Source organism: Callithrix jacchus, chromosome 5, assembly GCF_049354715.1.
Source record: "Callithrix jacchus isolate 240 chromosome 5, calJac240_pri, whole genome shotgun sequence".
In the NCBI taxonomy this organism is placed as follows: Eukaryota; Metazoa; Chordata; class Mammalia; order Primates; family Cebidae; genus Callithrix; species Callithrix jacchus.
Window position 1 is genome coordinate 163,186,065 of NC_133506.1, and position 13,820 is coordinate 163,199,884.

Here is a 13,820-nt window from a genome sequence, read left to right on the forward strand (position 1 = left end):
ATCTTCCCACAATAAATAAAGTACCCTGTACATTCATGTAGCAAAGGTCTTCTTAGCTCCTTCCCTACCCTTGGCCCAATTCCTCATCCGCTGTATGTGAACTCTGAGGTAAACCTGTTGGAGAGCCTTGGGGGAAATGGGGTACAAGTGTCACATGGTTAATGAGGACACTCCTAGTTTACTCTGCAGAAACGGTGTGTGAGTCAAAATTCTCCAGAGAAACAGAGCCGACAAATGTGTGTAATGCAGACAGACACAGAGCCGTGATTTATTTCAGGGACTCGAGTCATGTGATTGTGAAGGCCTGGTGAATCCGAAATCTTCAGGATTGGCCCGCTGACTGCACTATTTGCTGGCAGAATCCTTCCTCCCGGGAGGATGTCCGCCTTTGTCCCATTAAGGCCTTCAACTGTGAGCCCCACTCACCTTATGGCGGGCTCTGCTTTACTCAAAGTCTGCTGACTTAAACGTTCACCCCATCCCAAACACCTTCTCAGGAACATCCAGAAGAACATTTGAATATCTGGCCATTGGGGCCCAGCCGTATTTACACATAAAAGTAGCAACCCTCACAGAGGGGAAGCGGCCGCCTACCAGGCAAGGCCAGAATGGAACTGGAAAGTAGGATTCATGAACAATATCAGGTCAGCCTAAGAAGCAGGGCGAGCGGTTCTCCAGACCTCTGGGGCCTGGAAATATTTACAGTTACAGTGGAGGAAGGAAAGAAACTGTGAGAGGGAGACAGATGGGGAAGGAAGAGCCTCCTATTGGCCATAGTAGGAACATTTCTCAACATGGCGATAGGTTCCCGTGGTGGGAAGAGTGATGGAGCGGCTACGCGTTGGAGAAATGACAGAAGCCTGAGAGGCAGGAGTGACAGTGGTGCTGGAGGCGTCCTCTTCCTGCCTATGGCACAGCGGTGTGGGTGTCTTACAGCTCCTCCCTGTGGCCTGTTGTGGTCTGCATGTGGCCTTTAAGCTGTGTGGCATTGGGCCAGGAAAGCCTTTGCAACGATTCTCGGAGGCCACGTAACAACATACGCAATGTCAGATAACCTGGGAATGCTCTATTCCCAGGGCCAGATGGACACGTTCATGGAGGCCACCAATTCCGTACTCTCTCAAACCAATATTTGAAAGAGACTATTGTCCCACCTGTTTTGTTACTGTTGTTGGCATGGGGAGGAACTGAGTTTCCATGAAAAGTTACATAGCCTGGTTGATTATGTTTGCTGTCTTCTCAAAAACAACCCATTTGCATGAGCCTGTTAGTAAGCAATTTGGTGTTGGTTGAGGATTTTTGATGATTGGGGAATAGAGGAGGGACTCAAAAAACGTGACTTCTGCGTACCCAGCAGACAGTTTCTTATTATATCTTATGAGTCAATGTGTTTCTTCCCTTATGTCTCTCTTGGGAATCTCGGTTGCTTCTATCTTTCTCTCTCTGGCGGTTGGCCTTTTTGCCTCCTGCCTGCTCTTTCCTGAATATTTACCTCCCTTCATGTCTGTATTTCTGCCTTTCTGACAAAGAGCAGTTTCATACCCGTCCAGCTCTATCTCCGTGCAAGTTATGACCGGGGGAACTGGTTTAGTGAATGGGCTGGACTCTAGGGTATAATCCAGAAACAGCTTCTTTTTTCCTCACCACTGCCTTCACATGTGGCATCTCCCGTCCCTCTTTTTTGGTGACACCACAGATCCCCAACAAAGAAGTCAGAAGACTGTGTTCCCACAGCAATGGTGCAGGTCGGTCACGACAGATGAAAAATCACATCGTGAACAGAGAAGCAGAGGGACGAAGTCTGCTAAAAGCCACTCAAAGGTGAGAGAGAAGCTAGGTTTGCAAAAGACAAAATTCCTTTTGCAAACTGCGCTGATCTGTAACTTCCCAGATGAGATACCTGCAAAACTAGGCACTAGCTGCACAGCTCCAGTTTCCACAGCTAGAATTTCAGGGCATGGGCTTTATTGTTGGTGAGGTTGACCTTTACCCAGTAAATGAAGGTATTGATCTAGGAATGATTTTTGATTTGGGAAAAATAGCTTTAATCATTTATTTGCTTAGATTTATATTCCCTTCTCTTTATGTCACATCTTACTTCCCCATATCCACAGGTTTCAGGCCTCTTTCTTGGGATTAGTAAATGAAGAGCTTGATGGTGAACACTGATGCCCGCAACTCTCTGAGCAGAGCCCCCTTCTCTCTCACTGAAGTAGATTCTGCCTGCATCAGTGGTTCAGGGTGAGAAGTTACACCAAGAGCCAGCTTTCAAAAGTATCTTGTTGACTGAGTGCAGAGGCTCATGCCTATAATCCCAGCATTTTGGGAGACTTAGGCAAAAGGATCATTTGAGACTAGCCTGGGCAACATGGCAAGACCTCCATCTCTACAAAAGCTTTAAAAAATTAGCCGGGTGTGGTGGTACATACCTTGGTCTCAGCTACTTGGGAGGCTGAGACAGGAGGACTGTTTGAGCCCAGGAGTTCAAGGCTGCACTGAGCTGTGATCGCACCACTGCACTCCAGCCTGGGTAGCAGAATGGGACTTGTCTCAAAGAAACACTGTCTAACTGCATTCCTGCTCTTCCCACTCTTGTTTAGTTTGATTGCTCCTGTACTCTCATGACCCTCATCAAGGGAGAAAAGGCCTTTGCTGGCTCCTGTCTCATGATGCAGAGAGGTCTGGACTGGGGCACAAATTGATTTTTGTGTGATCATAAGACAAACCAAAACAATGGGATTTTGAAGGTTTAATGAAATAATCTCATTCACTCTAAAGTATTATATAAATGTCACTCGATTTAATTTTAATTTTCTGAGCTGCTGGCTTACAAGACTTAGGACTTTTTTGTGGGGGGTGGGAGGGGGACAGAGTCTCGTTCCTTCGCCAGGTGTCAGGCTAGGGTGTAATGGCGCGATCTCGGCTCACTGCAACCTCTGCCTCCTGGTTCAAGCAATTCTCCTGCCTCAGCCTCCCGAGTAGCTGGGACTACAGGCGTGCGCCACCATGCCCAGCTAATTTTATTTTTGTATTTTTAGTAGAGACGGGGTTTCACCATGTTGGTCAGGATAGTCTCGATCTCTTGACTTAGGACTATTAATGTAATTGAGTACTTATAATTATGTAATTGAGGGCATCTGATGACAACTTTAGGTCACTGCTTAGAACTTATCAAAATGTATACTTTAGAAGACATCCGTCTATGTCTGTGTCTTTCCTAAGTATGAGCTGCTTATATGCATGTGTTTATTTGTGGACATACTGTAATCTCACTCCTACCATTTGTAAAAACAAAGAGACTTGAAAAGCTTTGCAAATAAGAAGTTGTAATTGTAGAGTTCTTAAAAGATTGACTTCAAAATGGAAATATGTTTTATTTTCCTCTGATTAGGAAAATTTAAAAGTCTCTAGTACTTGATAAAGTACAAGGAAAATGTTAATAATTACCTATAATTCTCTAGTTAAGAGATATAGAATATTCTACATAAATTATGGACATGTTTCTATTTCAATAAACAAACTTTACATATCATTTTTTATAATTCAGTTTGAAATAATTTCACATTTAAAGAACGCCATATCCCTTTCCTGCAGATTCCCCTGTATTAACATTTAACACATTTACTCCTTTATCCTCTCCATTCCTCTCTCGCTCTGTGTGTGTGTGTGTGTGTGTGTGTGTGTGTATAGTCTCCATCATCATTAGTATTTTTCTGAATCATTTTGACAAAAAGGTGCAAACATAGTGGCCCATCATCTTTCTATACATCCTCCTTTGTGTACTCCCCCCACCCCACACGAGGATACTTCCTACATTTCTAGTAATCAACCTTCCCAATCAAGAAATTAACACTGTGTAATCCCAGCACTTTGGGAGGCCGAGGAGGGTGGATCACGAGGTCAAGAGATCGAGACCATCCTGGTCAACATGGTGAAACCCCATCTCTACTAAAGATACAAAAAATTAGCTGGGCATGGTGGCACGTGCCTGTAATCCCAGCTACTCGGGAGGCTGAGGCAGGAGAATTGCCTGAACCCAGGAGGCGGAGGTTGCGGTGAGCCGAGATCGCGCCATTGCACTCCAGTCTGGGTAACAAGAGCGAAACTCCGTCTCAAAAAAAAAAAAAAAAGATTAACATTGATCTTGCATTACTCTCCAATCCACAGACCCCATTTAAGTTTCCTCAGTGGTCTCTGTAATGTCTTTTTTCCCTTTCTGAACCCAGGCCACACTCCAGAATCAGGGGCTGCATCTAGTTGTCACCTCTCCAGTTACTTTCTAACCAAAACAGCTCCTAATTCTTTCCCCATCTTCCCTGGCCCTGATGTGTTAACTTGTGTACTCTGTCTTTAATTCTGTATCCATTCTGTATGGTTTCCCTCTATCTGAGTCTGTCCAATGATTCTCCATGCCCAGACCCAGGCCATGCATTCCTGGTGGCAATGCTGAAGACATGATGTTCGGCTTTTCTTAGGGCATCACATTAGTGGACAGTATGACTCGGATTTCACACATAAAATTAATATGCATCCTCCGTCAGCATCCTACAGTCATGATGCAAAACTCAGTCACTTCATCTAGGGGAGGATCTGGCTCCCAAAGGTGTCCTAGCCTTAAACCTAGCAACCTGCAAATATATTACCTTAAATTGCTAAAAAGGCTTTGCAGATGTATCTAAGACTTTGAGAGAAAAAGATGATCCTGGATTTTCCAGGTGGATAAATCTAATCACATTAATTCTTTATAAAGAACAAAGCCTTTATTAAAACGACAGAGAGCTAGAGAGGCAGCAGGGTGAGAGAAACTCAGCCCACCAAGGCTGGCTCTGAAGATAGGGGAAGGAGGCCATGAGCTGAGGAACAAGGGCAGCCTCTAGATGCTGGAAAAGGCCAAGAGATGGCTTCTCCCCTCTAGTCTCCAGGAAGCAACAGTCCTGCCAACACCTTGATATTAGTCCCATGAGACCTGTGAAGATAATGAATCAGTATTGTTTAAGCTGCTAAGGGTGGGGCATAATTTGTTATGGCAGCAATTGAAAATTAATACACATGGTCAAAATGACTGAAAGGCACTGAAATGGAAGGGGTTTATCTGGGCATGAAATGCTATTAGGAGAACATCATGCTTCTCATGTGTCTGGTCATAGGCGTGAGAACAAGGGCTTGGCAATGGTCAGAAACCAAGGGAGTTCTAAAATGCCAACAAATGGGAACTAGAAAATATAGTACAGTAATAGTTTCATTCTTGGACTTTACCTCACCAAACCTATGCGCGGTGGGGAATGGCAACTTTTCCAGGAGTTAGCGAGGAGGAGAAGAAGCTAGAACAGCAAAACAACAGACAAACAAACCAACAAAAGCCAAACCAAGCCAAAAACAGATACGCACCTCACCAAAGGAGTTTAGATTTTATTGTGAAGACCTCAGAGAGATTCCGGAGCACCTTCAGCATTTCGTTTCCATCCAGATTCTCCCAAAATCTGTACACTAGCTTTCCAGTTTTAAATGTAGCTTCCAACTGTCTCTTGGATCCCAGTTCCACACTCAAACTCCAGACCAGTAGCAACCTGATTCCTTTTGTATCCTTTCCTTCCTTTTTTCCCCCCTCCTTCCTCCTTCTCTCCCTTCTGTCTGTTTGTCTTCTTCCCTCTCTCCCTTCCTTCTCCTCCCTTCCTCCCTCCCTTCCTTCTCCTCCTTTCCTCCCTCCCTTCCTTCTCCTCCCTCCCTCCCTCCATCTCTCCCTTCCTTCTCCTTCCTTCTCCTCCCTTCCTCTCTCCCTTCCTTCTCCTCCCTTCCTCCCTCCCTTCCTCCCTTCCTCCCTCCCTTCCTTCTCCTTCCTTCCTCCCTTCCTCCCTCCCTTCCTTCTCCTTCCTCCCTCCCTCCCTCTCTCCCTTCATCTCTCCCTTCCTTCTCCTTCCTTCTCCTCCCTTCCTCCCTCCCTCCCTCCCTCCCTCTCTTCCTCCCTCCCTTCCTCCCTCCCTCTCTTCCTCCCTCCCTTCCTCCCTCCCTCCCTCCCTCCCTCCCTCCCTCCCTCCCTCCCTCCCTCCCTTCCTTCCTTCTTCCCTTCCTTCCTTCCTTCCTTCCTTCCTTCCTTCCTTCCTTCCTTCCTTCCTTCCTTCCTTCCCTCCTTCCTTCCTCTTTCTTTTTCTCTCTCTTTCTCTCTCTCTCTTTCTTTCCTTCTTTCCTCTCTCTTCGTGGTCTCTTTCTTTATCCCTCCCTCTCTCTTTTTCTTCTTTCCTTCCTTTCCCTTCCTTTTTTTGTCTCTTCTCAGTCATTATGAAAAATAATGACTGAGAAGAGAAGTTCTCCAAGCATGTGTTTCTGATTTTCCTGACATGTCTCTTTGCTTTCTGCCCTCTCTGCCTCAGTTGTCCTCGCTCCACCACCACAAAGCCCATGCCTGGAAAACTACTACTTACACTTCACCATGAAGGTTAATTCTCTGACCTTTCTCTAAGTTCCTAGGGTGGGTCACTTTCTTCTTTGAGATACTACTGTGTCTTTCCTATTTCCCAACTGTAACACTGTGCTGACATTATTTCTCCCTCTTCTCCATTTTCTTCTATCAGACCCTAAGCTTCCTTTCAAAATGTATGCTGAGTGGCTTCACATTATGTCTGGCACATCATAGATATTGATTGAGCTAGTGAAAGAGACTGCCAAGGACACTTTCTGGAATTTGCTGAGGTTGGTATATTCTACACATTCCATTCATCCCATGAAATATAAGATGCAAGTCATGTTCCTAATGCACAGTGATGCTGTGAGCCTAGGGTGGGATTGGCCAACACTGTGCCCTGGCCCAGACACACTAGTTCTATTCAGACCCTTCCTGTGCCCAGGCTTCAGCAGAGGCCAGAGGGCAGCAGCAATTCTGGGAAGGGTCAGGAAGTGGAGGCTGGGCATGGCCTTTGGCACCAGGGAGTGGAAGAGTAGGAGGCTGAGAATCCTCCCCAGGGAAGTGGCAGGAGATGAGCCCTCCTGTGGACTAAGGCTCCAAGCCACCAGTATGCACGCCATTGCCTAATTAGCTTTCATTTCAAAAACACAAATTCAAAGATAAAATGGAGAATTTCAAGATGATAACCACAGAGTGTTATGGGGCCGTTGTGAATGTGAGGCCCTGTGGGACTGCACTGTGGCGTGTTCCTGTAGCTGGCCCTGGTGGAAATGTGTGAAAGGTTATCTAGGCTTCATCTGTTGCTTGGGTCTGTTTCCTGTGCTGAGTTTTCTTGCTTCAGCCTTCGGTTTTTGATGCATTGTACTTAATCTTAAAACACAGCTTTCTTTTCCACGTCAGTAATTACTTTAATAATTCCCTGTGTCTGAAATCTTCCACAGAAAAAGTGGGATAAATATACTGTTAATTTTCAGGGATAGTGCATTAATATTCTTAAACAACAAAAGATACTGCTCGATTGACTTTAACTGGATTGGATTAAATTCTGCCTCCAGAATTCCCCGCTTTGTTCGGATTCTCGAAGGCATGATTTAATTCTCTAAGGGAGCTCTTTTGACTTACTAGTTTTCGTGGTTTATTTTGAGTGTAAAATTAGAATCTCACGTTCGTTTGCAAGTCTAGGTCTAAGGAATGAGAATATTGTAAGTTGATGTCCTACTTGGAAAAACACACTTCAGACTCCTGAAGAGGTGGATATGAGTTTTTTGTTGGTTGTGTTTATTTTTCAAGATTTGTAATAAACAGTGGAGCTTTATAATCCTACTGAAAACAGTTTGGGCTCATATGGACTAATTCCTGTAAAGTCTCTCTTCTAGAAATTTATATGGTATGGTTCTCTTATAACAGGACCTTGAAATTATAATTTCTCATGGCACAGCTGGTACACTTTGTTCATGGCTTCAAAGGAAATTGTAATCTTAGGATGTGCCCAATACCTCTTAAAATACACTCTGGCTCATCTCTGAGGCTCCAGGCCCTGTATTTCACTGTAAATCCGATATCTAAATACACAGGTTGAAGTCTCAGGGGTTGTGAACTTGGTTAGAGTCAAACTCTACTTACAATATGCAATCACCACTGCCTTTTCTTGTTTATTTCTGAGAGATTTCTGGCTCATTCAGCAAAACTGGGATGGAAGTATTGGTGAGGAACTTATCAGCTCAAGCCATGTAAATGGGAAGAGAGGGGAATGGGCACTTTGAGGGCCAGTAAGATAGACATAAAGCATATGCCCCGGAGAGGGCTGTTTTCCACAAGCTTGATCAAGTCTAGAAGTAATTCTCTGCTGCTCCCAGTCTCCACTTGCCCATACATCCCAAAAGACCCCTTGTTTCACTTGCAGAGTTCATGGGAGGGGTACAGTAGCTGAAATGGTGCGGCATTGGAAGGTCATAATGACAGAAGGAGAAACGGGGGTTCAAAAAGGCTGGTTGGCATTCCCCGATTCAGTGGTGTGCTGGAGAAGGCTTGCATTAGCTTAAGAGAGCTGATTCTTAACTACATTGATGACCTTAAAATTGGCCATGAAAATCACTATATATTACCAATCAAGTCCCATCTGTCCCCCGCCTCCAAGCTGACTCGCAGGTCACTGATATTAAGCGTACACTGCTCTCTAGAAATGTTCTCTGGCTCCCTCTGATTGCCTGTGGCACTTCCTTTTTGATGTTCTTGTGGCCCCTACCTCTGTTTGTCATCGTTATGTATGTACCTGCCCCAATCCATGGCCATAGGGGCCACAATGTCTAGCATTTAGCGGATGCTTGAGAAATGTCCCTTGTATCAATGGGTACATAAAATGCATGTTTTTCAGGTGTACATTAAAACTAAGAAAAGATTGAGCTTTGCTAACGGAATATTGTTGTTTATATAACATTTAGTGAGCTCCTATCCTGTAATTGTACTAGGCCCTGGGAATTTACCAAGCAGCAAGACATGCTTCTTTTATTAAAGAAGGACGTGGCTTACTGAGGAAGACATATATCGCTTTCTCTTTGTATTACTATGTCCCTCTGTCTGTTTCTACATGTTTTTGACAGCTTTCCATTAGTTGGTTTGCTCAGTTATGATGAAAGTCCCATATGTACAAGTTTATACACAGAATAAGATCTGCAGGGCCCCATATTAAAGCATTAACGGTTTACTTCTGATGTGGTGATAAGATGGGAAAACGTAATATTTTTTCTTTGTACTGTGTATACCGTTTGAGACTTTTGAGTACATACTATTTTATACTTAAAATATCTAAGAAGAATTTTTAAAAACTTGTATGGTTAATACAAATGCAAGAATGTGAAGTGGTGGGGGCATGAGGGAGTCGGGGAGAAGTTTCAGGGTGAAACTGTTGCACCTCAGATCATCAGGCAGTTAGATTCTCAGAAGGGGCTTGCAACCTGGATCCCTCTCATGCGCAGCTCGCAACAGGGCCCGTGCTCCTATGAGAGTCTAATGCCATCACTGATCTGTCAGGAGGGAAAGCACAGATGGTGATGCTCACTGGCCATTTACCTCCTGCTGTGGGGTCTGTTTCCTAATGGGCCACAGACTGGTACTCCACGGCCAGGGGGCTGGGGACCCCTGCTGCAGGTAATGAGAATCATCTGGAGATTTTGAACCAAAGGATGATGAGATTCAATCTATATTTTTGGCTGATAACAGATAAGATGGAGAACGAGGTTGCACTGGTGAGAGGCAGACTGAGCCTAATGATAGGTTATCGTTTGGTCTTGATATAACAAGACTGTTTCTCTACCTAGTTTTCAGTGGAAATCACTTGCACTGGAAGTTCCTAGGGTGTGGCACACAAGTCCTTTTGTGGCTATAAGAACAGACAGTCCAGACACTCATCTCTTCTTCTTTCAGCTCTAATGTCATTGCTCTCTTGTATCCTAGAATCTGTTAAGTGTTGGCAAGGGAGAAATTCAGTCTTGTTCTGAGTCATATGGGTGGACAGTGGTGGTAAAGGAAAGAAAGCTCCTAGCAGAGGCTGGCCTTGCTGGAAATACAGAGATGGAAGTTCTCTGTTCCAAGGGTAGTTCATGGTGTCAGGATATAGGCTACAAATTGTCATGCGAGGGTGGCCTGGCTTATACTGGGCAGCACTGGCTTCAAACGAACCGAACTTTGACTTATAACGATGTCAGTTCCTTCATGTGGTGACTTTCGTATGTGCTAATCTCCTGTAGGGTGGGTTCAGGTGAAATGAATGAAAGATAGGTGAGAGTCCATGGGACACCACCCACTGAATGTGAAGCACCTCACATGGGGTGAGGTGACCTGTTAGATCCCTCCAGCAGAAGAAGCAGGCAGGGAGGTAGAGCACGATTCGTGTATTGATTTGGCTCTGCCTGCTCTTGTTGCTAGACACTACATGCTGTCCAGGAACATGGAAGTGGTGCTGGGTGACACCTCTGCTTTGACAGTCCTTTCCTGTCACTTAGAGGGAAGGTCACTTCCCGTCCATTGCTCAGTTGAGACCACTTTAGACCATAAGTCTGAGGTCCTTTTTATCATCCATAGAGATGGTTCTCTCTTTTTTTTTTTATTATATACCCAGCCAGGTCCTAGCATAGGCCTCCCCAGAAACAATGGATCAGGACCAGTTCTAGCATCTTCCACATCTTAGAAATTAAACAACCACCTCATTTTCTGTTTCTGACTCAAATCTAGGGCCTGTCTACTGGCCCTACTCTAATTTGAATATGTTGTTACGTTGTCTGTCCCTGCAGCTTGGTTGCTATTATTCTAAAAAGATCTCAACTTGTGCATTTATTTGTTCAACAGGTGCTGGATGTTTGAGTGCTCCTGTGAGTCAGACACTGTGCGAGGCACTAGGAAGGTGAACACAGAGAACCTCGGGCCTGTGAATCATATGGCTTAAAGCCAAGGGTAGGATTGAAATGGTAAACGAAGAATAACCATGTAAATGCAAGGCCACAACTGTGATGGGTAACGATGGAGCGCCCCAGGGTAAAATTACATCGAAGAACCATCTAGCAAGGAAGTCTGAGGAGGCTTCCCTCAGAAAGGGATAACCCCACCAAGCTCTTCCTTTAAGAGTGGCAGGGCCTAGGTTTCTGGGCAGGTCAATTTACTTCCTACTAGAAAGTGAAGCAGTATTTCCCAGGTCACACTAAAAAGTGGGAGGGAAAGGGGTCCTGTTAGACTATAGTTCTGGTTCTAGTTCCATATTCGCATTACTGAGGGATACTCAAGTGACTCTTTGAAGGACAAAAAGATAAGCTTCTCCAGAATAAAAAGGAAGCCAACAGATATACCCTGCTAAATGTATTAAAATGTCACTTAATATTTATAGAGTATCAGAGAAGTGTAGAGTCCCTTCCTGATGCTGACATCTTGAGGGGCAAATAGCCATTTTCCACTTACTCCAGGTACTTTCCCTGCTAAAGCCTCATTCCAATCTGTCTCCAATTTTTCAAGATCCTTTAGGATCTTTGAACAGCAATTATTTCTTTTCTCTTCACAAAGACACTTGCTGTAAGTTGCCTGTGACTAGAATTGATTCAGACATTTAGGTATAATGCTGAAGAAATGTCGAGGTGTAAACACAGTTGTTAGGTGACAAATTCTGCTTTCTGAAGCTCCCAGGATGGGATTTCCAGCCATAAGCAAGGGTGCCATTTGACATTTCCGGGTGGGGAGTCTGACTGACAAACAAGCTCACCTCTCAGGAACAAGGAGCACCCGCCACCTGGCACTCGTGATTAGCAGCTGTGTGATTGCGCCCCATGGCGACGTGTCACAAACTTCTCTTCAGAATTCCCCGAGCTAAGAGGAGATTCATGAGTCAGAATATTGGGAACCGCACAGGCAAGTACCTTGATTTTTGAGGAAAATTTGTCTGGCTTATGAATCATGAAAGTAAGTGCCATATATTTAGGAAGAGGTACCAGGATGGGTGGATGTGGAGAAATTGAAATATTTACAGATATACGTACACCAACTCCTTCTTCCCCAAAGAGACCCCCTCAAAATGATGACTTCCGGAGCACATGAATGAAAATGATCACAATGAGTTTAAAAGAGTTAACATTGTTTTGCAAGTCATTAAATGCTGTGCAAGTCATAACCCAGTGGACTCACAAATTAAAACAGGGCTGATTGATAATAAACAACAAATTAAGCAACACGGGGGAGTATTTGTTCAGAAATTAATCAACTCTAACATGTAGGAATAATTCAAAAAATTCTAAAATAATGGGGCTTATGAATGTTGGAAACGTGAAGAGACAATCCAACTGCATTTATTTAAAATACTTATTTAAAGTTCTTATGTATTTTTTCATGTCTGTGGTTCCTTGTGAGCGTCAACACAGCCTTTTTTTCTTACATGTTGACATGACTTTATTTCTTGTTTTTGATTACAGATGAAACATGTTTCTCATGAGTAACTCAAAGAGGCATAAGGAGAGATGTAAAATTAGAAGGAAGTTCACAGGGAAATTCCAACTGAGATAATTATTGTTAAGAATTGTGGCAACATCCTTGCAGATGAGAGGCATATATGCAGCAGATATCACTTTAATAATTTCACCGTTGCTTCCGGGTTAGGACACTGTAGTATATGCGTAGTTGATCCCCTTTCCTCCTGCTCTCTGGGAAGGAAATTCTGTCCACTTAGCACTTTCTTCTTTCTTCACCTTATTTTTTGGATTGTGGTAACCAGTGAAGAAAACAAAATAAGAAAGAAAGAGGAGGGACGAAAGAGAAGTGGCTGCTCTGTTTGGGTGTCATCGTGGTCTTCGGTTGAGAGTAAAGAGTATTGGGGAGAAGAAAGCCTTCGGGAGCCAGTCCAATGCGAGAATGAGAGAGCAGGATTAAAGACGTGGGACATAGAAGTATTTTAAGATGTGGCGCGGGGGGTTAGGAAGCGTAGGTTCTTCAATGTTTCCTGAAAATGGAGAGCCAGGGCTGGAACTGCTCTGTAACGCCTCTTTGTTGCTGGGCTGTCTCTGTGAATGTGATACTGCGCTGAATTAAATCACAGTGAATCTGGAGTTCATTTGATTTACACATAAATGATATTATATCAACCACACTGCTTTGTAATTCCTTTTGTCCTGAAAATATGTCATGGAGCTTCTATTTGAGTCAACAAATGTGAATTACACGATTCTTTCCCCAGAGTTTCTTGCATGAGTACGTCATGTCCTTCTGAACTGGCCTCACTGGACGTGTTGGTTGTGTCTAATTGCGATGAACATCTTGTGTATAATTGCATATTTATGTAACTACTTCATTGGGATAGATTCCTGGATATAAATTTTCTGCATCAAATGGTATGTACATTTTAAATTTTGTTACATAATACCAGCAAAGAGTCATGCTGATTTATATCCCTCTCACTGTGTATTAAAGTCCTATATCCACAAAAATCTCATTCATATCATTTCTTATTAGTTGGTGAAGATTAGCACAATTTTGACAACATATCTGTGGTATACATATGAAGAAGCTGGAACCTGGAGAGATGGAAGGATTCTTGCCTAAGGTGTTAGAACGGACACAGTTCTAGTTCCTCCGCCTCTTTCGAGGTGTCATGTTCCTGGAAGAGCCAGATGATAATACATCTGTCAGGCTTTACAGAAACCGCCCACAGGGAAAAGGAAGATACTTAAAACTGGCAAATGAAACAGTTTCCAGTTCAATCTCTCTGTGTAACAAGGGCATACACACCACTGTGACAAGATGATGTGTGGAAAAGTACTTTGTAAATCACTGGAGATTGAGGCACTGTTTGGGAAAACAATTACCCCTTTCATCTGGATAATTAGGACTGTGTATTTTGGCTAATAGACAGGAATTATAAATGTTGTGGTTTGACCTTGCATTCGAGTGT

At 43.8% G+C, this 13,820-nt stretch overlaps 1 long non-coding RNA gene across 1 annotated transcript; it reads left to right on the forward strand.

Annotated features, from left to right (window-relative positions):
* Positions 1–1,693: 1,693 nt before the first annotated feature.
* LOC144582901 (uncharacterized) lies at positions 1,694–13,356 on the forward strand. Its single transcript, XR_013536453.1, has 2 exons — positions 1,694–1,821; positions 10,745–13,356. It is a non-coding gene; the product is annotated as an uncharacterized LOC144582901 (long non-coding RNA).
* Positions 13,357–13,820: the final 464 nt, after the last annotated feature.